This window comes from Cherax quadricarinatus, chromosome 14 (genome assembly GCF_038502225.1).
Source record: "Cherax quadricarinatus isolate ZL_2023a chromosome 14, ASM3850222v1, whole genome shotgun sequence".
Classification (NCBI taxonomy): Eukaryota; Metazoa; Arthropoda; class Malacostraca; order Decapoda; family Parastacidae; genus Cherax; species Cherax quadricarinatus.
This window is the reverse complement of record NC_091305.1, coordinates 29280150-29304310: the sequence shown is the minus strand read 5'-3', so window position 1 is coordinate 29304310 and position 24161 is coordinate 29280150.

The window sequence follows — 24161 nt, the reverse complement described above, 5'->3', positions numbered from 1 at the left end:
CCTCCCTCTCCCCATCTCTGACATTCACAATTTCCACTACTCACTTCTTCTGACAATGTGGCTAACGTTAATAACTTAACGCTAATTTACCTTCAATACACATATAACCCGCTCATAGAAGAGAGGAGCTTATGACGACTTGGACCATTTACAGTCACACAGTGTGACTTTGTAAATGGTCCAAGTCGGACCGAAACGTCGTTGTAAGCTCCTCTCTATGTGCGGGTTATTTATGTATCGTTCGTCACAGTATTGTGCCTTTTGTATTTTCCTTCAAATTCATAAAAACGCATATGTAACTGTATATATGAAAGAAAAAAACTTCAGTGATACGTCTGGCAACGACAAAATCTGAGCGTTGATTACTTGTGGCCCTGATTATTTTGTATGTTGTTACCATGTCTTCCCTGGCCATCCTCAAGCATCGTTAGTATCCCCTCACAGACTACTCATACTACCCCTCTCACGGACACTATCAGTCTCGTTACAAACCTTCGCTTCTGTGTGACCTAGTGTAGGCTCGATGCTCCTGAGTACTGTTCACCTCTCGTGCACTCGCCTAGATGTGTTGCCACGGGTCGAGTCACAGCTCCTGGCTCTGCTTCCTCGTGGACTTATCCAGCGGTTTTACCCATTCCTGGACCCCCGGGAGTTATCACACCTGCTGTACAAACTGTATGATGTGAGCGCGCCTGCGCGCAAGAGTGCTTGCGTAGAGATATACGCACGCGTGCTTACTAAACGCGTGCGTGCGTGAGTGCTTGCGTGCATGGTAGAGCAACATCCTGCCCACCTGTCACCGCTGAAGTGCTTCACTCAGCACAATCAGAGTGGAGTGTTTGCTGCAACACTGATTAAGTTGGACTGGCAATAATAACAAGCAATGTTTATGGAGTCTGCCAGAGCGTGTGGATGTGCAGGAGGAGGGGGAGGAGAGCAGGGGGAGGGGGAGGAGAGCAGGGGGAGGGGGAGGAGAGCAGGGGGAGGGGAGGAGAGCAGGGGGAGGGGGAGGAGAGCAGGGGACAAGGGAAGAGTGGAAGGAGAGCAGGGGACAAGGGAGGAGGGGGAGGAGAGCAGGGGACAAGGGAAGAGTGGAAGGAGAGTAGGTGACAAGGGAGGAGCATAAGGAGAGTAAGGAGAGGAAGGAGGAGCAAAAGGAAAAGAAGGCAGAGGTAAGGGACGCGGGATCATCAATTAGAAGGAAATGAACACGTGAAAGACCTGCGAGTAATTATGTCAGCTGACCTTCCTTTCAAAGAACACACTACGGCAAATGTCATGACAGCCAGGAAGATGACAGGGGGGGATAACGAGAACTTTCAAAACAAGGGGACCAAAACCAGTGGTGACACATACCCCGGTATGATACCCTCCCCCCCCACACACACACAAAGACGTACCTGTGACCTGCTTCCAGAGTTTTCCTACTGCCATGGTCCGGCCTGGGACCAGGCCTCCTTGTTGATTGCCTCGTCAACCAGGCTGCTGTTGTTGGCGGCCCGCCGACCCAGTTATCCAGCAGGTAAGGTGTAGTGTGTACTGGTCTATGTGCACAGTGTGTGCAAGTGTGCAACATAGTGTGTGCAAGTGTACAACATACTCAGTGTGTACAAGTATGCAACATAGTGTGTACAAGTGGGTAACATACTCAGTGTGCACGAGTGTACAACATTCTCAGTGTACAAGTGTGCAACATTCTCAGTGTGTACAAGTGGGTAACATTCTCAGTGTGTACAAGTGTGCAACATTCTCAGTGTGTACAAGTGTGCAATATTCTCAGTGTGTACAAGTGTGCAACATTCTCAGTGTGTACAAGTGGGTAACATTCTCAGTGTGTACAAGTGTGCAACATTCTCAGTGTGTACAAGTGTGCAACATTCTCAGTGTGTACAAGTGTGCAACATTCTCAGTGTGTACAAGTGTGCAACATTCTCAGTGTGTACAAGTGGGTAACATTCTCAGTGTGTACAAGTGGGTAACATTCTCAGTGTGTACAAGTGGGTAACATTCTCAGTGTGTACAAGTGTGCAACATTCTCAGTGTGTACAAGTGTGCAACATTCTCAGTGTGTACAAGTGGGTAACATTCTCAGTGTGTACAAGTGGGTAACATTCTCAGTGTGTACAAGTGGGTAACATTCTCAGTGTGTACAAGTGGGTAACATTCTCAGTGTGTACAAGTGTGCAACATTCTCAGTGTGTACAAGTGGGTAACATTCTCAGTGTGTACAAGTGTGCAACAACATACACTAACTTACTGAACAACATGCCTGATGCTCCACCTCACCAGCGCCTCCAACAAACATACCTGCAACACAAACAAACAAATCAGTCCATCACATACACCAGCAGGTGACTGCAAGACATAATTTAAAGAGGTTGTGGCGGGACACACCTTGCACAGCTTCAAGAGTAGGTATGATCGGGACCTGGAGCTGAGAACTTTCTAAAGCCAGTGGATGAGTTCCAGCGTTGATAAATTAGACACATGTACAACACTTGGGTATCTTTACTGAGGAAACGTTTCGCCACACAGTGGCTTCATCAGTCTTTACAAAGAAGGATGGCGAAGATCAGAAGGAGTTCGAGGTAATCAGTCCCTCAGTCAGGAGTCGATGTAATCTTTGACTGATAGATTGATTAAATCGATTCCAGGCTGAGGGACTGATTACCTCAAATTCCTTCTGACCTTCATCATTCTTAAGACTGATGAAGCCACTGTGTGGCGAGACGTTTCCTTAATAAAGATACCCAAGTGTTGCACGTATATCTAATTTATGAACTTCCTGGTTCTCTGAACCATATATTTAGAGTTCCAACTTTATTTAGCTGCTTCTGATTCACATAACTGAAGACGAAACTCCTTGAAGCCGAAATAAAAGCTTATTAATATCTCAAACAGGATATATACTCACCCTAAAATGTGTATATACAAACTGAGAGCATTCTAAATACCTACATTTGGTATTAAGGTATTCTTGACTCCTGACACTTCAAATCCTTTGTTCTCTTTCAACTGGAATATTGCTCAGTTCTGACGGTCTCGTTCAGGGCCAGAGAGATCAGAGCTGGAACCGATACTGCGATCGGTTCCAGCACACAGCCAATAAAGCCTTTAAATTACTGGGAGCGTTTTAAATTTCTAAATATGTGCTCACTGGAGAGGAAGAGAGAGAGAGATACCTGGGAAGTACTTGAGGGTCTTGTCCCAAATCTGTACATCGCCATAACAACATACCGAAGTGAGAGATATGGGAGGAATTGAAAAATAAAACCAGTGAAAAGCAGGGGAGGGGTGGGCACAATAAGGGAACACTATATCAGCATCCGTGGTCCCAGATTATCCAACATGTTACCAGAAGAAATCAGAAACACTGCTGGAACAAGTGTATTAATTTTCAGGAGGAAACTGGACAAGTATCATGCACAAGGTGCCAGATCAAACAGGCTGTGATGGATGTGTGGTTCAGCAGGCCACCAGCAGCAACGGCCTGGTTGACCAGGTAAGCACCAAACGAGCCTGGCCCAAGACCGGGCTCTGGGAGTAGAAAAATTCTCGGAACTCATCAAAGGTAAATGAAATGCAGTGTTAATGACTCCTCTCATGCTTTGAACCCTATTAATTAAACCAGCCAATGTTAATCTTGCATCAGGCAGGCACCAACAGCTTGGTGAATCAGGCCAACAACCAGGAGACCTGGTGACCTTCAAGTAACTACAGGTAAACATCGACACCATGCCTAACCCTTCTAGGGTAGGGTAGGTGCCTGAGCCCGAGCCTTTAGCTCATAAGACTGTCATTCCCATTTGCCCCCTTGGGGCGGGGATGGCAGACCAGAGAGGCCTAGTTTGTGGCTAGGCCTGGGGACAGTTGGTCCCAAAGATGAGGAGGTACTTGTGCCTCCTCCCATGGTAGACTTAGGTCTCAGACACTCCCTAAAGAGGGAGCCAAGGCCGGGCCACCACTTGGAAAAGGCCCGGGCCGGGAAAATACCGGCTAATCTTTAATAATAATACAGGTAAACACGACCACTACCTTTAACTGCTATCATAAACAACCACCACTACTACTACAATCACTACCACCAGTAGTGATGGTAGTAGTTGCTACTGTTGCTGGTGTAGCACCAGCAACAGTAGTAACAGCAGCACCAGCAACAGTAGCAACAGCAGCACCAGCAACAGTAGCAACAGCAGCACCAGCAACAGTAGCAACAGCAGCACCAGCAACCCTCCCCCCCCCACCACCACAATCACCACTGGCCCTCCTACATCTTCATCACTGTCAAAACGATGGCACAACTTGAGTCCCGGGAGTGCCGTGGAGTGCCAGATGGCTCTTAATGGAGCAATTCCCGCCTCCACCTTATACACTAAGAAAACACTCAAAAACAAACCAAAGAAATTTTATGAACGAAAAAAAAACCCGCCAAATTTAAGTGAACGTTGAAATTTGGCGGCGCGAGAACGTGGCTCCAGGAAACACAAGTTTTAACTTCTAAAATGAGAACGTATAGGGTTCAAAAACAATAAATTAAAAAATAGAACGTACTAGTTTTAAGAAAAGAACGTTCAAGTTTTAAAAATAAAACTTACAAGTTTTAAAAAAGAGAACGTGCAAGGTTTAAAAATAAAACGTACGTACGTACGAGTTTTAAAAATAGAACGTAGAAATTTAAAAAAAAATTATAAGGTTTAAAAGAAGATATGATACGACCAACACTTTTTTTTATATTTTTAAACAACCAGAAAACTCGCTAAAAAATAATACTGACTGAGATTTAATGAAGGTAATGGATGGGAAAACAGATATACAATTAAAAAAATAAATCTGTGACTATTTAAAAGAGCAAATAACTAATAAAATAAACTTCATGATTAACAGAAATAAATCCGATCCAAAAATAATATAAACAATGAAATATATACTTAAAACCCGAGGAAGCACGCGCACGCGCGCATACTCACACAAACACACACACACACACACACACACACACACACACACACACACACACACACACACACACACACACACACACACTAAGCGAGTGACGCCCCAAGACAATATTATATACACAGAGAAGTGTGTGTGTGTGTGTGTGTGTGTGTGTGTGTGTGTGTGTGTGTGTGTGTGTGTGTGTGTGTGTGTGTGTGTGTGTGTGTGTGTGTCAGTGCGTGTACACGATTTATCTTAATCCCGATTTCTGGTAGTGAAATAGTGATATACAGTCTTAATGACCCTCGTGTAGTAGATAGGCTTCAAACCTTATACACCAATGAAAGCGCCCACGTTGAGTGAGAGAACAAACACCTGACTGAGCCTACATGTGCGGTCACATGTGCGGTCACATGTGTGCTATATAACGTGAGAGATCACGACAGCACTGCTACCTCTCACTGTTGTTACACTGTATATTACGACATCATCTCTCTCTTGTGATCGTATTGTTCAGACTATAGGGTATTTTCAGTGATTTATGTCCAGTGACAACAGTACGGTATATTCACTAAAAGTGTATATCTTATTATATACACACACTAAGAATATACCTTAATCCCTGCTTCATGTACTGACGGACACCCTTGTATACATTAGAATAGATTTTCCCACCGAAGTGGTTAGTACTCTGCACCTCTTCCATCCTACGGACGGTAGCTCAAGAGAATATGGATACACAACAGGCCTGGGATCTTTGTATAAGAGATACCCAGAGAGGAACAATCCTGGTGTGGGTATGTTAAAACACCCACACTAGTACAAGGCCACATTGTGGCCAGGCTAAACCTGATACCCAAGAGTTATAAATCGAAGATGTGAACTCGTGGCTCGGCTGGCAACGCACTCACACTGATTGTCCGTGGTTCAATCCTCGGCAAGGGTAGAAACGTTGGTTATGTTTCCTTACACCTGCTGTACCTGTTCACCTAGCAGTACCTAGGTGCTAGCCGACAAGTATGAGTGGCATCTGGGAGACAAGATTAAAAGACCACAATGGGAGACACTCCTCGATGACGCAATGACTTGACTGGGTTACCCTGGGGGGGGGGGCTAACCCTCCCCGTTAAAAATCAACAAATCTTAATGCTAAGACTACACAGGAGCAAAAACTGTGAACTGTTTTGAAGGTTCTTCCATCCTGGCAGCCCGACTTAAGGCTCCGTTTCTCTTCTGACCTACTGGTCAACCAGACAGTTGTTGTTAGCGGCATACATCATAATCAACCATCAAAACTGGGCGTAATTGCTACCAGTGTCTAAACAGTTAGGAGAACGTGTAGGGGGTAGTATATCTGGAGGGTGTTCTGGGGGGTCAACGCCCCCGCGGCCCAGTCTATGACCAGGCCAGAAGTGACACACACACACAGGCGGGGGCCAAGAGCTATGACACAACCCCTGCAACCACAACTGAGTACACACATACGCGCGTGCACGCACAGATAGACACACACACACACACACACACACACACACACACACACACACGCAGACACACACGCAGACACACACGCAGACACACACGCAGACACACACGCAGACACACACGCAGACGCACACGCACATACACACACACACACACACACACACACACACACACACACACACACACACACACTCTCTCTCTCTCTCTCTCTCTCTCTCTCTCTCTCTCTCTTTCTCTCTCTCTCTCTCTCTCAGAACATTAATAAGTTACTCTTCATAATTCAATTAAGTTGACAGCGGTGGGCTGACTCAACTTTAATAAGCAGAGCCACAACTCGCACACTTGTGGCACCATCACCACCAACCTGCCCAGGATTACCAACTTCCTTCCCTACCAGTACGACAACCGGCTCTCCCCTACCAGTACGACAACCGGCTCTCCCGTACCAGTATGACAACCGGCTCTCGTCCAGGATGCACACTCCAAGGTACTGGGTAACGAACCCAGGAAAGAGTCACTGGTGGTAACGAATACCATTCATGATGACGAGCCTTGAAAAGGTTGAGAAACAGTGGCTGAAGAGATGCAAGATGAAGTCACGCAAAAGTCAGCAAAGAGCCAGGAACTGTGACTCGAAACATGCAAACGCAACTAAGTGAGCACACGCAAAATAATCCAACACAAAGGCAAAACTGACGAAGTATGATCGATGGGATTGAAAAGGTCAAAAAATAAGTTATGTGAAACTCGCAATGTAAACAACATTGATGTTGTAGTAGCCAGGCTTAGTCTTGGTTACAAGTACTTGTGGCAGTTGTAGTAGCCAGGCTTAGTCTTGGTTACAAGTACTTGTGGCAGTTGTAGTAGGCAGGCTTAGTCTTGGTTACAAGTACTTCTGGCAGTTGTAGTAGCCAGGCTTAGTCTTGGTTACAAGTACTTCTGGCAGTTGTAGTAGCCAGGCTTAGTCTTGGTTACAAGTACTTCTGGCAGTTGTAGTAGCCAGGCTTAGTCTTGGTTACAAGTACTTCTGGCAGTTGTAGTAGCCAGGCTTAGTCTTGGTTACAAGTACTTGTGGCAGTTGTAGTAGCCAGGCTTAGTCTTGGTTACAAGTACTTGTGGCAGTTGTAGTAGCCAGGCTTAGTCTTGGTTACAAGTACTTCTGGTAGTTGTAGTAGCCAGGCTTAGTCTTGGTTACAAGTACTTCTGGTAGTTGTAGTAGCCAGGCTTAGTCTTGGTTACAAGTACTTCTGGTAGTTGTTGTAGCCAGGCTTAGTCTTGGTTACAAGTACTTCTGGTAGTTGTTGTAGCCAGGCTTAGTCTTGGTTACAAGTACTTCTGGCAGTTGTTGTAGCCAGGCTTAGTCTTGGTTACAAGTACTTCTGGCAGTTGTAGTAGCCAGGCTTAGTCTTGGTTACAAGTACTTCTGGCAGTTGTTGTAGCCAGGCTTAGTCTTGGTTACAAGTACTTCTGGCAGTTGTTGTAGCCAGGCTTAGTCTTGGTTACAAGTACTTCTGGCAGTTGTAGTAGCCAGGCTTAGTCTTGGTTACAAGTACTTCTGGCAGTTGTAGTAGCCAGGCTTAGTCTTGGTTACAAGTACTTCTGGCAGTTGTAGTAGCCAGGCTTAGTCTTGGTTACAAGTACTTCTGGCAGTTGTAGTAGCCAGGCTTAGTCTTGCTTACAAGTACTTCTGGCAGTTGTAGTAGCCAGGCTTAGTCTTGGTTACAAGTACTTCTGGCAGTTGTAGTAGCCAGGCTTAGTCTTGGTTACAAGTACTTCTGGCAGTTGTAGTAGCCAGGCTTAGTCTTGGTTACAAGTACTTCTGGCAGTTGTAGTAGCCAGGCTTAGTCTTGGTTACAAGTACTTCTGGCAGTTGTAGTAGCCAGGCTTAGTCTTGGTTACAAGTACTTCTGGCAGTTGTAGTAGCCAGGCTTAGTCTTGGTTACAAGTACTTCTGGCAGTTGTAGTAGCCAGGCTTAGTCTTGGTTACAAGTACTTGTGGCAGTTGTAGTAGCCAGGCTTAGTCTTGGTTACAAGTACTTCTGGCAGTTGTAGTAGCTAGGCTTAGTCTTGGTTACAAGTACTTCTGGTAGTTGTTGTAGCCAGGCTTAGTCTTGGTTACAAGTACTTCTGGTAGTTGTTGTAGCCAGGCTTAGTCTTGGTTACAAGTACTTCTGGTAGTTGTTGTAGCCAGATTGAGTCTGGGTTACAAGTACTTCTGGCAATTACAGATCTAGTGTGTACAGAGATCCTTTACTGCACATGTAAGTTCCATCAAACACCTTAACTATTGGGAACGCTTGGAAGTACTAGACTTGTACTCACTGCAGCGTAGGCGAGAGAGATACATCATAATCTACACTTGGAAAATGCTGGAGGGACTGGTCTCTAACCTGCACACAAAAATCATTCCCTACGAAAGCAAAAGACTTGGCAGGCGATGCAACATACTCCCAGTGAAAAGTAGGGGCGCCATTAGTACACGAAGAGAAAACAATAAGTGTTCGGGGCCCAAGACTGTTCAACAGCCTCCACCAGCTATAACGGAAATTACCAACAGGCCTTTGGTTGTCTTTAAGAGAGAGCTGGACAGAGTCCTAAAGTCAGTGCCGGATCAGCCGGGCTGTGGTTCGTACGTTGGACTGCCTGCGGCCAGCTGTAACAGCCTCGTTGATCAGGCCCTCATCCACCAGGAGGCCTGATCATGGAGCGGGCCGCGGGGGCGTTGATCCCCGGAATACCCTCCAGGTAGACTCTAGGTAGTTGTTGTACCCAGGCTCAGTCTTGGTTACAAGTACTTCTGATAGTTGTAGTACCCAGGCTCAGTCTTGGTTACAAGTACTTCTGATAGTTGTAGTACCCAGGCTCAGTCTTGGTTACAAGTACTTCTGATAGTTGTAGTACCCAGGCTCAGTCTTGGTTACAAGTACTTCTGATAGTTGTAGTACCCAGGCTCAGTCTTGGTTACAAGTACTTCTAATAGTTGTAGTACCCAGGCTCAGTCTTGGTTACAAGTACTTCTGATAGTTGTAGTAGCCAGGCTCAGTCTTGGTTACAAGTACTTCTGATAGTTGTAGTAGCCAGGCTCAGTCTTGGTTACAAGTACTTCTGATAGTTGTAGTAGCCAGGCTCAGTCTTGGTTACAAGTACTTCTGATAGTTGTAGTACCCAGGCTCAGTCTTGGTTACAAGTACTTCTGATAGTTGTAGTACCCAGGCTCAGTCTTGGTTACAAGTACTTCTGATAGTTGTAGTACCCAGGCTCAGTCTTGGTTACAAGTACTTCTGATAGTTGTAGTAGCCAGGCTCAGTCTTGGTTACAAGTACTTCTGATAGTTGTAGTACCCAGGCTCAGTCTTGGTTACAAGTACTTCTGATAGTTGTAGTACCCAGGCTCAGTCTTGGTTACAAGTACTTCTGATAGTTGTAGTACCCAGGCTCAGTCTTGGTTACAAGTACTTCTGATAGTTGTAGTAGCCAGGTTCAGTCTTGGTTACAAGTACTTCTGATAGTTGTAGTAGCCAGGCTCAGTCTTGGTTACAAGTACTTCTGATAGTTGTAGTAGCCAGGCTCAGTCTTGGTTACAAGTACTTCTGATAGTTGTAGTAGCCAGGCTCAGTCTTGGTTACAAGTACTTCTGATAGTTGTAGTAGCCAGGCTCAGTCTTGGTTACAAGTACTTCTGATAGTTGTAGTAGCCAGGCTCAGTCTTGGTTACAAGTACTTCTGATAGTTGTAGTAGCCAGGCTCAGTCTTGGTTACAAGTACTTCTGATAATTGTAGTAGCCAGGCTCAGTCTTGGTTACAAGTACTTCTGATAGTTGTAGTAGCCAGGCTCAGTCTTGGTTACAAGTACTTCTGATAGTTGTAGTAGCCAGGCTCAGTCTTGGTTACAAGTACTTCTGATAGTTGTAGTAGCCAGGCTCAGTCTTGGTTACAAGTACTTCTGATAGTTGTAGTAGCCAGGCTCAGTCTTGGTTACAAGTACTTCTGATAGTTGTAGTAGCCAGGCTCAGTCTTGGTTACAAGTACTTCTGATAGTTGTAGTAGCCAGGCTCAGTCTTGGTTACAAGTACTTCTGATAGTTGTAGTAGCCAGGCTCAGTCTTGGTTACAAGTACTTCTGATAGTTGTAGTAGCCAGGCTCAGTCTTGGTTACAAGTACTTCTGATAGTTGTAGTAGCCAGGCTCAGTCTTGGTTACAAGTACTTCTGATAGTTGTAGTACCCAGGCTCAGTCTTGGTTACAAGTACTTCTGATAGTTGTAGTACCCAGGCTTAGTCTTGGTTACAAGTACTTCTGATAGTTGTAGTAGCCAGGCTCAGTCTTGGTTACAAGTACTTCTGATAGTTGTAGTACCCAGGCTCAGTCTTGGTTACAAGTACTTCTGATAGTTGTAGTAGCCAGGCTCAGTCTTGGTTACAAGTACTTCTGATAGTTGTAGTAGCCAGGCTCAGTCTTGGTTACAAGTACTTCTGGCAGTCTGGCAGACGCACAGATGAACATCAAACTAAATATGATCACCCCCTTGGTCATTATTTTGAATACAATATGTTGAAGTGTCCACTTATTGAGGAATATAAACAACATATTAACCTATGTGATAGATCAAGGTATCTTATTAATGAAAATAAGATACCAGATATTCTACGAATATACCGTAATGCAACAAATGAAATATTGTTGATATCAAGTCATCTGTTTGTTACTTGATCAAATCCAATGTGTGGGGGAAACGTCATAAATAAACGATCGCATTATATTGCATTTGTGTCTATTTTCCTCACTCTGTCAGTATTTTATACCATTTTTCTCCACTGGAATGGACAGAGTAGAGGGATGGAACGGGTCAGGAGGAGAGTAAATGAAGGAGTGGCACGGGCCACTTGAAAGGTCTTGTGTTGGGGGACCACTTGGTGCCACCACAATTAGGTATAATTGTGGTGGGGTTTATGGAGGTGGCCAGACAGTACACCCTCTCACTCCCGCCATACTCTTATTATGGCGAGGCGTTGTTTGACCCCATGAAAACTACACCAACCATGATTGTTACTGCTGGTTCCGGGAACGATCATCACTCGGACCAGGCCTCCTGGTCTCCGACCAGGCCACCAGGCCTCCTGGTTTCGGACCAGAAAGTGGCGCTGCCCAGACTGCCTTTGTGGTAGTATGTTTACTCCTGAGTGGCATTGCCCAGTGAATTCTCCCTTAGAGGTCTTTATCTACTCCCCACTCTTCCAGCCCCATTTAAATCCCTTCCTATCCCTACCCACCTTCTCATAACATACCTTCTCATCCCTCTCAATCCCTCCACAAGGCCACACGAGGCTCTACCTCCCAGAGGCACGATTAACAGTGAAAGCTTCAACAGCTTCAAGCTCAGGAGAGAGAGAGAGAGAGAGAGAGAGAGAGAGAGAGAGAGAGAGAGAGAGAGAGAGAGAGAGAGAGAGAGAGAGAGAGAGGAGGGCGACGACAGGTTAAATCCAGTCAGTTTTAGCTCTCTCTTTCTTGAAGATGACTTTGTAATCTTTGGGTGCCATCTCGTGGCATCTGGAAACCCTTGCTGAGACACCTTTCTTAATACCTCCATCTTACCTCATCCTCATTCCGTTCTCAATCACTTTCTCATATTCTCACTTTTCATCACCCTGTTCTTCGTCTCTTTCTTTCTATTTTCCACCCACTATTTTTTCTACTTGGCTAAACATTTACACCCTTCCCTTCTTTATTTTGCACTTTATTCCTTCCACATATTTTCCCTCTTCAGACTCTCCAATTCCCTCCCTCCTCCCCTCATCCCCAACCCTTCTCGTTCCTCCCACTCCTGTCTCCCCTCTTCCTTTCCCGTCCCCTCTCCAAGTCCACTGTCCCCTAGCCGCTACTCACCCTTCAAAAGGTTGAGGCTCCCATCCCTTACACCCTCACCCACCACCACCCGTTCCTGACAGGTCACGGCTCCTTCCCCACTCACAGGTCATGCCTCCCTCCTCCCCCACTCACAGGTCATGGGTCCCTCCTTCTCCCCCTCACAGGTCATGGTTCCCTCCTCCCCTCACAGGTCATGGCTTCCTCCTCCCCCACTCACAGGTCATGGTTCCCTCCTCCCCCTCACAGGTCATGCCTCCCTCCTCCCCCTCACAGGTCATGGTTCCCTCCTCCCCCTCACAGGTCATGGCTCCCTCCTCCCCCTCACAGGTCATGGTTCCCTCCTCCCCTCACAGGTCATGGCTCCCTTCTTCCCCACTCACAGGTCATGCCTCCCTCCTCCCCCACTCACAGGTCATGGCTCCCTCCTCCCCCACTCACAGGTCATGGCTCCCTCCTCCCTCACTCACAGGTCATGGCTCCCAAACTGCGAAACTTTTCGCCACTTACACCGTCATCATTAATTTTGGGCAGCCTGTGAAAAGCGCTTTTGCCAGCTCAGCTATTTTTCGAAAAGGAGTCTAAAAATAAAATGTTACAAGTTTACCATAAGAAAAAAAAGACGTTTTTGGTTCGCTGGTCACATAAAAGAAATTACAATTATATATATATATATAACACACTGGCCGATTCCCACCAAGGCAGGGTGGCCCGAAAAAGAAAAACTTTCACCATCATTCACTCCATCACTGTCTTGCCAGAAGGGTGCTTTACACTACAGTTTTTAAACTGCAACATTAACACCCCTCCTTCAGAGTGCAGGCACTGTACTTCCCATCTCCAGGACTCAAGTCCGGCCTGCCGGTTTCCCTGAACCCCTTCATAAATGTTACTTTGCTCACACTCCAACAGCACGTCAAGTATTTAAAACCATTTGTCTCCATTCACTCCTATCAAACACGCTCACGCATGCCCGCTGGAAGTCCAAGCCCCTCGCACACAAAACCTCCTTTAACCCCTCCCTCCAACCTTTCCTAGGCCGACCCCTACCCCGCTTTCCTTCCACTACAGACTGATACACTCTTGAAGTCATTCTGTTTCGCTCCATTCTCTCTACATGTCCGAACCACCTCAACAACCCTTCCTCAGCCCTCTGGACAACACTTTTGGCAATCCCGCACCTCCTCCTAACTTCCAAACTACGAATTCTCTGCACTATATTCACACCACACATTGCCCTCAGACATGACATCTCCACTGCCTCCAGCCTTCTCCTCGCTACAACATTCATCACCCATGCTTCACACCCATATAAGAGCGTTGGTAAAACTATACTCTCATACATTCCCCTCTTTGCCTCCAAGGACAAAGTTCTTTGTCTCCACAGACTCCTAAGTGCACCATTCACCCTTTTCCCCTCATCAATTCTAGATCCCCTCATCTTTCATAGACCCATCCGCTGACACGTCCACTCCCAAATATCTGAATACATTCACCTCCTCCATACTCTCTCCCTCCAATCTGATATCCAATCTTTCATCACCTAATCTTTTTATCCTCATAACCTTACTCTTTCCTGTATTCACTTTTAATTTTCTTCTTTTACATACCCTACCAAATTCATCCACCAACCTCTGCAACTTCTCTTCAGAATCTCCCAAGAGCACAGTGTCATCAGCAAAGAGCAACTGTGACAACTCCCACTTTATGTGTGATTCTTTATCTTATAACTCCACGCCTCTTGCCAAGACCCTCTCTTATATATATATATATATATATATATATATATATATATATATATATATATATATATATATATATATATATATATGAATGAGAAGAAACTGGATGTCCTGGCTTTAAGTGAAACAAAGCTGAAGGGGGTGGGAGAGTTTCAATGGTGAGGAATAAGTGGGATTAGGTCAGGGGTTTCAAATAGAGTTAGAGCTAAAGAAGGAGTAGCAATAATGTTGAAGGATAAGCTATGGCAGGAAAAGAGGGACTACAAATGTATTAATTCAAGGATTATGTGGAGTAAAATAAAGATTGGATGTGAAAAGTGGGTTATAGTAAGCGTGTATGCACCTGGAGAAGAGAGAAGTGTAGAGGAGAGAGAGATTTTGGGAAATGTTGAGTGAATGCGTGGGGAGTTTTGAATCAAGTGTGAGAGTAATGGTGGTTGGGGATTTCAATGCTAAAGTGCGTAAAAATGTTATGGAGGGAGTAGTAGGTAAATTTGGGGTGCCAGGGGTAAATGTAAATGGGGAGCCTTTAATTGAGCAATGTGTAGAAAGAAATTTGGTAATAAGTAATACATATTTTATGAAAAAGAGGATAAATAAATATACAAGGTATGATGTAGCACGTAATGAAAGTAGTTTATTAGATTATGTATTGGTGGATAAAAGGTTGATGGGTAGGCTCCAGGATGTACATGTTTATAGAGGGGCAACTGATATATCGGATCATTATTTAGTTGTAGCTACAGTTAGAGTAAGAGGTAGATGGGAAAAGAGGAAGGTGGCAACAACAAGTAAGAGGGAGGTGAAAGTGAATAAACTAAGGGAGGAGGAAGTTCGGGCGAGATATAAGCGACTACTGGCAGAAAGGTGGGCTAGTGCAAAGATGAGTAGTGGGGGGAGGTTGAAGAGGGTTGGAATAGTTTTAAAAATGCAGTATTAGAATGTGGGGCAGAAGTTTGTGGTTATAGGAGGGTGGGGGCAGGAGGAAAGAGGAGTGATTGGTGGAATGATGAAGTAAAGGGTGTGATAAAAGAGAAAAAGGTAGCTTATGAGATTTTTTTACAAAGCAGAAGTGTTATAAGAAGAGCAGAGTATATGGAGAGTAAAAGAAAGGTGAAGAGAGTGGTGAGAGAGTGCAAAAGGAGAGCAGATGATAGAGTGGGAGAGGCACTGTCAAGAAATTTTAATGAAAATAAGAAAAAATTTTGGAGTGAGTTAAACAAGTTATGAAAGCCTAGGGAAAGTATGGATTTGTCAGTTAAAAACAGAGTAGGGGAGTTAGTAGATGGGGAGAAGGAGGTATTAGGTAGATGGCGAGAATATTTTGAGGAACTTTTAAATGTTGAGGAAGAAAGGGACGCGGTAATTTCATGCACTGGCCAGGGAGGTATACCATCTTTTAGGAGTGAAGAAGAGCAGAATGTAAGTGTGGTGGAGGTACGTGAGGCATTACGCAGAATGAAAGGGGGTAAAGCAGCTGGAACTGATGGGATCATGACAGAAATGTTAAAAGCAGGGGGGGATATAGTGTTGGAGTGGTTGGTACTTTTGTTTAATAAATGTATGAAAGAGGGGAAGGTACCTAGGGATTGGCGGAGAGCATGTATAGTCCCTTTATATAAAGGGAAAGTGGACAAAAGAGATTGTAAAAATTATAGAGGAATAAGTTTACTGGGTATACCAGGAAAAGTATACGGTAGGGTTATAATTGAAAGAATTAGAGGTAAGACAGAATGTAGGATTGCGGATAAGCAAGGAGGTTTCAGAGTGGGTAGGGGATGTGTAGATCAAGTGTTTACATTGAAGCATATATGTGAACAGTATTTAGATAAAGGTAGGGAAGTTTTTATTGCATTTATGGATTTAGAAAAGGCATATAATAGAGTGGATAGAGGAGCAATGTGGCAGATGTTGCAAGTATATGGAATAGGTGGTAAGTTACTAAATGCTGTTAAGAGTTTTTATGAGGATAGTGAGGCTCAGGTTAGGGTGTGTAGAAGAGAGGGAGACTACGTCCCGGTAAAAGTAGGTCTTAGACAGGGATGTGTAATGTCACCATGGTTGTTTAATATATTTATAGATGGGGTTGTAAAAGAAGTAAATGCTAGGGTGTTCGGGAGAGGGGTGGGATTAAATTATGGGGAATCAAATTCAAAATGGGAATTGACACAGTTACTTTTTGCTGATGATACTGTGCTTATGGGAGATTCTAAAGAAAAATTGCAAAGGTTAGTGGATGAGTTTGGGAATGTGTGTAAAGGTAGAAAGTTGAAAGTGAACATAGAAAAGAGTAAGGTGATGAGGGTGTCAAATGATTTAGATAATGAAAAATTGGATATCAAATTGGGGAGGAGGAGTATGGAAGAAGTGAATGTTTTCAGATACTTGGGAGTTGACGTGTCGGCAGATGGATTTATGAAGGATGAGGTTAATCATAGAATTGATGAGGGAAAAAAGGCGAGTGGTGCGTTGAGGTATATGTGGAGTCAAAAAACGTTATCTATGGAGGCAAAGAAGGGAATGTATGAAAGTATAGTAGTACCGACACTCTTATATGGATGTGAAGCTTGGGTGGTAAATGCAGCAGCGAGGAGTCGGTTGGAGGCAGTGGAGATGTCCTGTCTAAGGGCAATGTGTGGTGTAAATATTATGCAGAAAATTCGGAGTGTGGAAATTAGGAGAAGGTGTGGAGTTAATAAAAGCATTAGTCAGAGGGCAGAAGAGGGGTTGTTGAGGTGGTTTGGTCATTTAGAGAGAATGGATAAAAGTAGAATGACATGGAAAGCATATAAATCTATAGGGGAAGGAAGGCGGGGTAGGGGTCGTCCTGGAAAGGGTTGGAGAGAGGGGGTAAAGGAGGTTTTGTGGGCGAGGGGCTTGGACTTCCAGCAAGCGTGCGTGAGCGTGTTAGATAGGAGTGAATGGAGACGAATGATACTTGGGACCTGACGATCTGTTGGAGTGTGAGCAGGGTAATATTTAGTGAAGGGATTCAGGGAAACCGGTTATTTTCAAATAGTCGTACTTGAGTCCTGGAAATGGGAAGTACAATGCCTGCACTTTAAAGGAGGGGTTTGGGATATTGGCAGTTTGGAGGGATATGTTGTGTATCTTTATACGTATATGCTTCTAAACTGTTGTATTCTGAGCAACTCTGCAAAAACAGTGATAATGTGTGAGTGTGGTGAAAGTGTTGAATGATGAAAGTATTTTCTTTCTGGGGATTTTCTTTCTTTTTTGGGTCACCCTGCCTCGGTGGGAGACGGCCGACTTGTTGAAAAAAAAAAATATGAGAGAGAGAGAGAGAGAAAAAAAAAGAGATCCCACCAGGTGTCTACTGGTAGTCCCCCTTTTCTATGAAGGGAGTCTGTTGAACAGTCTTGGGCCCTTGGCACATTGTGTTTTCTCTGTGTACTCATGGCACTCATGCTTTTCACTGTGGGTATGTAGCACCGTCTGCCTAGTTTTTTTGCTTTCGTAGGGAATAATTTGTGTATGCAGATTTGATACCAGTCTCTCTGGGATTTTCCACGTATAGATTGTGTAGATTATGATGTACCTTCTCGCCTGCATTCCAGGGAGTATAGTTCAAGGGACTTCAACCATTCTAAGCAATTTCGGTTTTTGACTAAACTTATACGTGTAGTGAAGGGTCTCTGTACATTCTCTAGATGTGCAGTTTTACCTACCTTGAACTGGGTTATTAGTGTACAGCAGAATTCCAGCCTAGGGAGAACAAATGGATTGAAGAAGATCACCACTGGCACGGCATCCCTTGTTCTGAAGGTTCTCATTATCCAGCCTATCATTTTCCTCGCTGTTGTGATCCTTAAAGGTGAGTCTCTGGCATTATGACTCCAAAGTCCTTCGCATTAGTTTTCCTCTCTAATATGAGCTTAGAATTTATTTTAGTGCATAGGACCAGTTAATGGGTAAGACTGTGATCTCTCATGACAGATGTGGCATACTGCCATAAGTGGCACCAAAGCCGAACACATGTTTGGCACCCTTTAAGTCTGTCAGAGAGTGATCAGTTCTACCAAAGTATTAGATACGACAAGTATAGCAGGAAATGGAGCAGACACCGGAAGCATCAGTGACAGGAGAGGATACACGAACATTACAGCGAGGGATATTAATTGGACGAGACGCAGGTTTGATATCTTGAGGAAGAAGGATACCTCTGATGGGATTCAAGAGATGGGTATAAAGATTCTAAAAACTGGAAATGTAGGATCATTATAATTATTATTATTGTATTCATGAAGAAACGTTAAACCTGTAGGGGCCACACAACGCCTGGGAAATGTAAGGCAATGAGGTTTAATCTGAAGCTGACTGGTCTATTATATACAACAGGAGGGGGTGGGGGTGATCTTCCTGTTTTAAGGCCTTGTTGACCGGAGTCGTGAGGTTCATGACTTACCATAAAACTAGCAATTTCTCCTCTTATCTCCCCCTTAAAGGACTTTTATCTCTCTCTCTCTCTCTCTCTCTCTCTCTCTCTCTCTCTCTCTCTCTCTCTCTGTGTGTGTGTGTGTGTAAAAGAGACGGGAGGCGCATCACTGTCTTTTCTTCTCTTCTTCTAAGATGGCAGCGTCTGCGGTCCGCCCACTTCCGCTCATCTCCAGCATAATATGCGGCTGCGGGATATGCCGCAGCCTCCACAACTTCCGCCTGCGGCTGTCTCAACACCGCCCACTCGCAACTTAGTTTTTTCTTCGGATTTTAAAAGCAAGTTTAAGTCACTCATTATATCTGTCTGTTACTCCCACATGTTGATTGATTGGCATGTATGTTGTGCGTATGTTCACTCAGTGCCACTCACAGGATGACTGTCACTGCTCAATACTGTCTTTATGGCAGTGTGTTGACTCACAGTATGAGTGCCACTGCATGGAGGTATGTTGACTTACAGTATAGGTGCTACAGTATGGGAGAGACAGTGTGGATGCCACAAGTGAGCACAGGTGAGTACAGTACGAGTGCCAAAGTATGAGTGTCACAGTATGGGTGTCACGGTATTAATGCCACAGTATGGGTGCCACAATATGAGTGTCACAGTATGGATGTCACAGTATTAGGGCCACAGTATGGGTGCCACAGTATGGGTATCACAGTATTAGTGCCACAGCATGGGTGCCACAGTACGAGTGCCGCAATAAGGGTGTCACAGTATTAGTGCCACAATGATTGCCATAATATGCGTGCCTCAGTATGGGTGTCACAGTATGGGTTCCACAGTATGAGTGCCACAGTAAAAGTACCACAACATGGGTGCCACAGTATGAGTGCCACAGTACGGGTGTCATAATATGGGTGCCACAGTATGGATGTCATAGTATGGGTGCCACAGTATGGGTGTTATGTTATAGTATGAGTACCACAGTATGGGTGCCACAGTATGAGTCCCACAGTATGGGTGCCACAGTACGGGTGTCATAGTATGGGTGCCACAGTACGGGTGTCACAGTATGGGTGCCACAGTATGGGTGTCATAGTATGGGTGCCACAGTATTGGTGTCATAGTATGGGTGCCACAGTATGGGTGTTATGTTATAGTATGAGTCCCACAGTATGGGTGCCACAGTATGAGTCCCACAGTATGGGTGCCACAGTACGGGTGTCATAGTATGGGTGCCACAGTACGGGTGTCATAGTATGGGTGCCACAGTATGGGTGTCATAGTATGGGTGCCACAGTATTGGTGTCATAGTATGGGTGCCACAGTATGGGTGTTATGTTATAGTATGAGTACCACAGTATGAGTCCCACAGTATGGGTGCCACAGTATGAGTCCCACAGTATGGGTGCCACAGTACGGGTGTCATAGTATGGGTGTCACAGTACGTGTGTCATAGTATGGGTGCCACAGTATGGGTGTCATAGTATGGGTGCCACAGTATGGGTGTCATAGTATGGGTGCCACAGTATTGGTGTCATAGTATGGGTGCCACAGTATGGGTGTTATGCTCTAGTATGGGTGCCACAATATGAGTGCCACAGTACGGGTGTCATAGTATAGGTGCCACAGTATGGGTGCCACAGTATGGGCGTCATAGTATGGGTGCCACAGTACGGGTGTTATAGTATGGGTGCCACAGTATGAGTGCCACCCCCACTATATTTACTCTTCTGGGCAGACTAAAATATTTTCATCTTGTTTGATCTTGATCTGGTTTACCGGCTGCCAGACACAACAACCTGGCTCTTACGTACCCCACGTCGAATATCCAATACCAATGTACTTCACCAATGAGGAAGACAACTAAAGAAAAAGGAGAAAAAGAAAATTATACCTTTGAGTTTCGAGTCTTACTACTCCCGGAGCCCGGTCATGGGCCAGGCTCGTTTGGTGCTAGCCTGTACAATCAATCTGTTGTTGTAGGCCCGCTGCCCCACATATCCATCACAGCCTGGTTGATCTGGCACCTGGTAAAGATACTTGTCCAGGTTTCTGCACTTGTTCGAGCAGTGTTTCTGATATCTTCTGGTAAGATGTTGAATAATCTGGGGCCGCGAATGTTGATAGAGTATTCCCTGTTCTTCACTGGGTTTATTTTGCATTTCCTCCCACATCTCTCGCTCCAGTATGCAGATTTGGGACCAGGCCCTCGAGTACTTTCCAGGTATATATTATCATGTATCTCTCGCTCTCTCTCCTCCGCTCCACTGAGTACATGTTGAAGACTTTAAGGCGTTCCAGTAATTTAAATGCTTTACTGGCTCTATGTGGGCCGTAAACGATCTCTGATATTTCTCCAGCCATGAACGGTGCCGTCAACACTGAACTATATTCCAAATGTGGGAACACTAGAGATTTGAATAGTGTGGCCACTGGCATTATTTCCCTTGTTTAGAAAGTTCTCATTACCCACCCTGTCATCCTCCTGGTTGTCGTGACCTTTGTCTTATTGTGTTCTTTGAAAGAAAGGTCAGCTGACATAATTATTCCCAAGTCTTTCGAAACGTGTTTCTTTCGTTCTGTTTGACGATCCTCTTGAGTTTAGTATACAGTGTTCCTTTTGAGTTCTTCATGCTTTCCATACCTAAGCAGCTGGAACTTATCACCACTGAACGTCATGTTGTTCACTGCCCACTGGAAAACTCGGCTTATGTCTTCCTGTAATTTTTCAGTGTCTTCTACCGTACTGACTTTCATGCTTATTTTAGTGTCATTTGCAAATGATGATACAAAACTGTGACGGGCGTTTATTATTATTATTATTATTATTATTATTATTATTATTATTATTATTAAATGTAGTCTAGTACCACGTAGCGCGACTGCCAGTGCACTCTTCTCACACATTGAGGTCCGTGGTCGAATCCCTAGTACGAGTGGAAACATTAAGACGTTTCCTTAAGACACCTGCTGTCTGTGTTCACCTATCAGTAAAATGGGTACCTGAGTGTTAGTAGACTGGTGTGGGTCGCATCCTAGGACAAAACTGACCTAATTTGCCCGAAATGCTCAGTATAACAAGGGGCTTTCTATATCGTAGTATGTCAGTGATGTCAGCTAGGACTGTATACCTTGTACATGTACTTGTAGAAATAAATATTAAGATTATTATTATCATTGTAATAATGTTGGTAGAATTACCGACAATATGCTAGGTAAAAGGGCACACGTGCAACTAATGTGACATTTTATTGTGGCAACGTTTCGCTCTCCAGGAGCTTTGTCAACAGCTTGACAAAGCTCCTGGAGAGCGAAACGTTACAATAATAAAATGTCACATTATTTGTACGTGTGTCCTTTTATCTAACATTATTATTATTATTTGGTACTTACTGTTAGGTTAACAGGGGCAGCACGTACGTCTTACCCAGCCCGGAAATCCAACCCAGACCATACCCCTTCAACACATTCCCCACAATCATACCTCCTCATTCCCCAGGGCAGCAACATCGCTTCTGGCGGTGACGGGGCGTCACTGCAAGAGAGTCTTGACGTGTCAACCGCCACCCACTCTACCTGGGGAAATCGACCTAAGGGGACGAGATTTACAGCCAATTTAGCTTGCTGGGAAATACGGGCAAGAGTACGGGACAGGTGGGCGGATGAGTGGGCGAGTGGACTGGCAGGCGAGTGGGCGGATGAGTGGGCGAGTGGCTGGATGAATGGGCGAGTGGGCACCTGCTATGTTGTCAACACCTGTACCAACATCAGCTATGTTGTCAACACCTGTACCAACATCAGCTATGTTGTCAACACCTGTACCAACATCAGCTATGTTGTCAACACCTGTACTAATATCAGCTATGTTGTCAACACCTACACCAATACCAATTATGTTGTCAACACCTGTACCAACATCAGCTGTTGTCAACACCTGTACGAATACCTGCTATTCCTGGAGAGGGTTTCGGGGAACAAAGCCCTGAAAATCACGGCCCGGTCTTCTGCTTTCGTAGCGAGTGATTTTCATGTGCAAGTTGGTACTAATTCGTCTAGGATTTTCCAAGTGTATATTATCATGTATCTTTCTCGCCTGCGTTCCAGGGAATACAAAGCAAGGAACTTCAACTGTTCCCAGTAATTTAGTTGCTTATCGTAATGTGTGCCGTGAAGATGTTCTGTATATTCTCCAGATCAGCAATTTCGCCTGCCTTGAAAGGAGCCGTTAGTGTACAGCAGTAGTCCAGCCTAGAGAGAACAAGCGATTTGAAGAGAATCATGGGTTTGGCATCTCTAGTTTTGAAGGTTCTCATTATCCATCCTATCATTTTTCTAAATGTAGTAGATATGTTGTTGTGGTCTTTGAGAGTGAGATCCTCCGACATTATCACTCCCAGGTCTTTCACATTAGTTTTTCATTCTATTGTGTGGTTGGAATTTGTTTTATACTCTGATACAGTTTTAATTTCCTCAAGTTTTCCATATCGGAGTAATTGAAATTTCTCTTCATTGAACTTCATATTGTTTTCTGCGGCCCATGTAAAGTTTCGGTTGATGTCCGCTTGGAGTCTCGCAGTGCCCTCGATGGATGACACTGTCATGCAAATTCTGGTGTCATCCGCAAAGGAAGACACGGTGGCTTACATCTCTAAGTCAGATATGATGATGAGGAACAGGATACGAGCGAGTATTGTACCTTGTGGAACAGAACTTTTCACTGTAGCCGCCTCAGACTTCACTCTGTTTACTATTACTCTTTGTGTTCTCATGACTCACGAAATCGTAATGACACGATTGTAAACAAACCATACCACGGGGGGGATAGAACCCGCGGTCACAGAGTCAAAAAGCTCCAGACCGACGCCTTAGCCACTGGGCCAGTTGGGTACAATAAGATTCATCCAACTAGGTATTATATTTGAACACCAGTGGTCACAGTGGTGCCTATGCTAACCTTCCTATGATGTATAAATATACCTGGTTGAATGAATCTTATTGTAGCCAGCTTGCCCAGTGGCTAACGCGTTAGTCTGGAGCTTTATGACTCTCTGACCGCGGGTTCTATTCCCACCCGTGGTTTGGTTTGTGTTCTATTTGTTAGGAAGTTATAGATCCATCTACCAACTTTTCCTGTTATTCCTTTATCACGCATTTTGTGCGTTATTACACCTGCACCTGCTATGTTGTCAACACCTGTACCAACACCAGCACCTACTATGTTGCCAACACCTGTACCAACACCAGCACCTACTATGTTGTCAACACCTGCACCAACACATGCACTTGCTATCTACAGATGCACAAAGCAGGTATGCGTGGAAAATTAAACATTCTTTTGTGAAGAATATCTTCGAGGTATTCCTCACATCTGTGAGGAATACCTTGAAGAATACCTCACTGTAAGGAATATCTTGAAGTATTCCCAACACTTTCCTGCTCGCAGTGCGGGAAGGAGGGTGGTGGAGGTGACGCACGAAATCACGTGAATGGTCATTCGACTCAAAAATCCTTGGCTAAATATCAGCCCTCTTATTATGTTTTGTTCAAGGCTGAGCCCCGTCAAACATACAAGAATAAGCAAATACACAGCCTAATAGTACAGGAACCCCGAGATTAGGTTTAATTTAATGCAGAGGTTATTGGAAGACACAGACGAGGTGAGTATTACTTACGGAAGGGAAAGGTCTCAGGTGACAGATTTATAATGTGAGTCATGGATAATGTGGGAAACT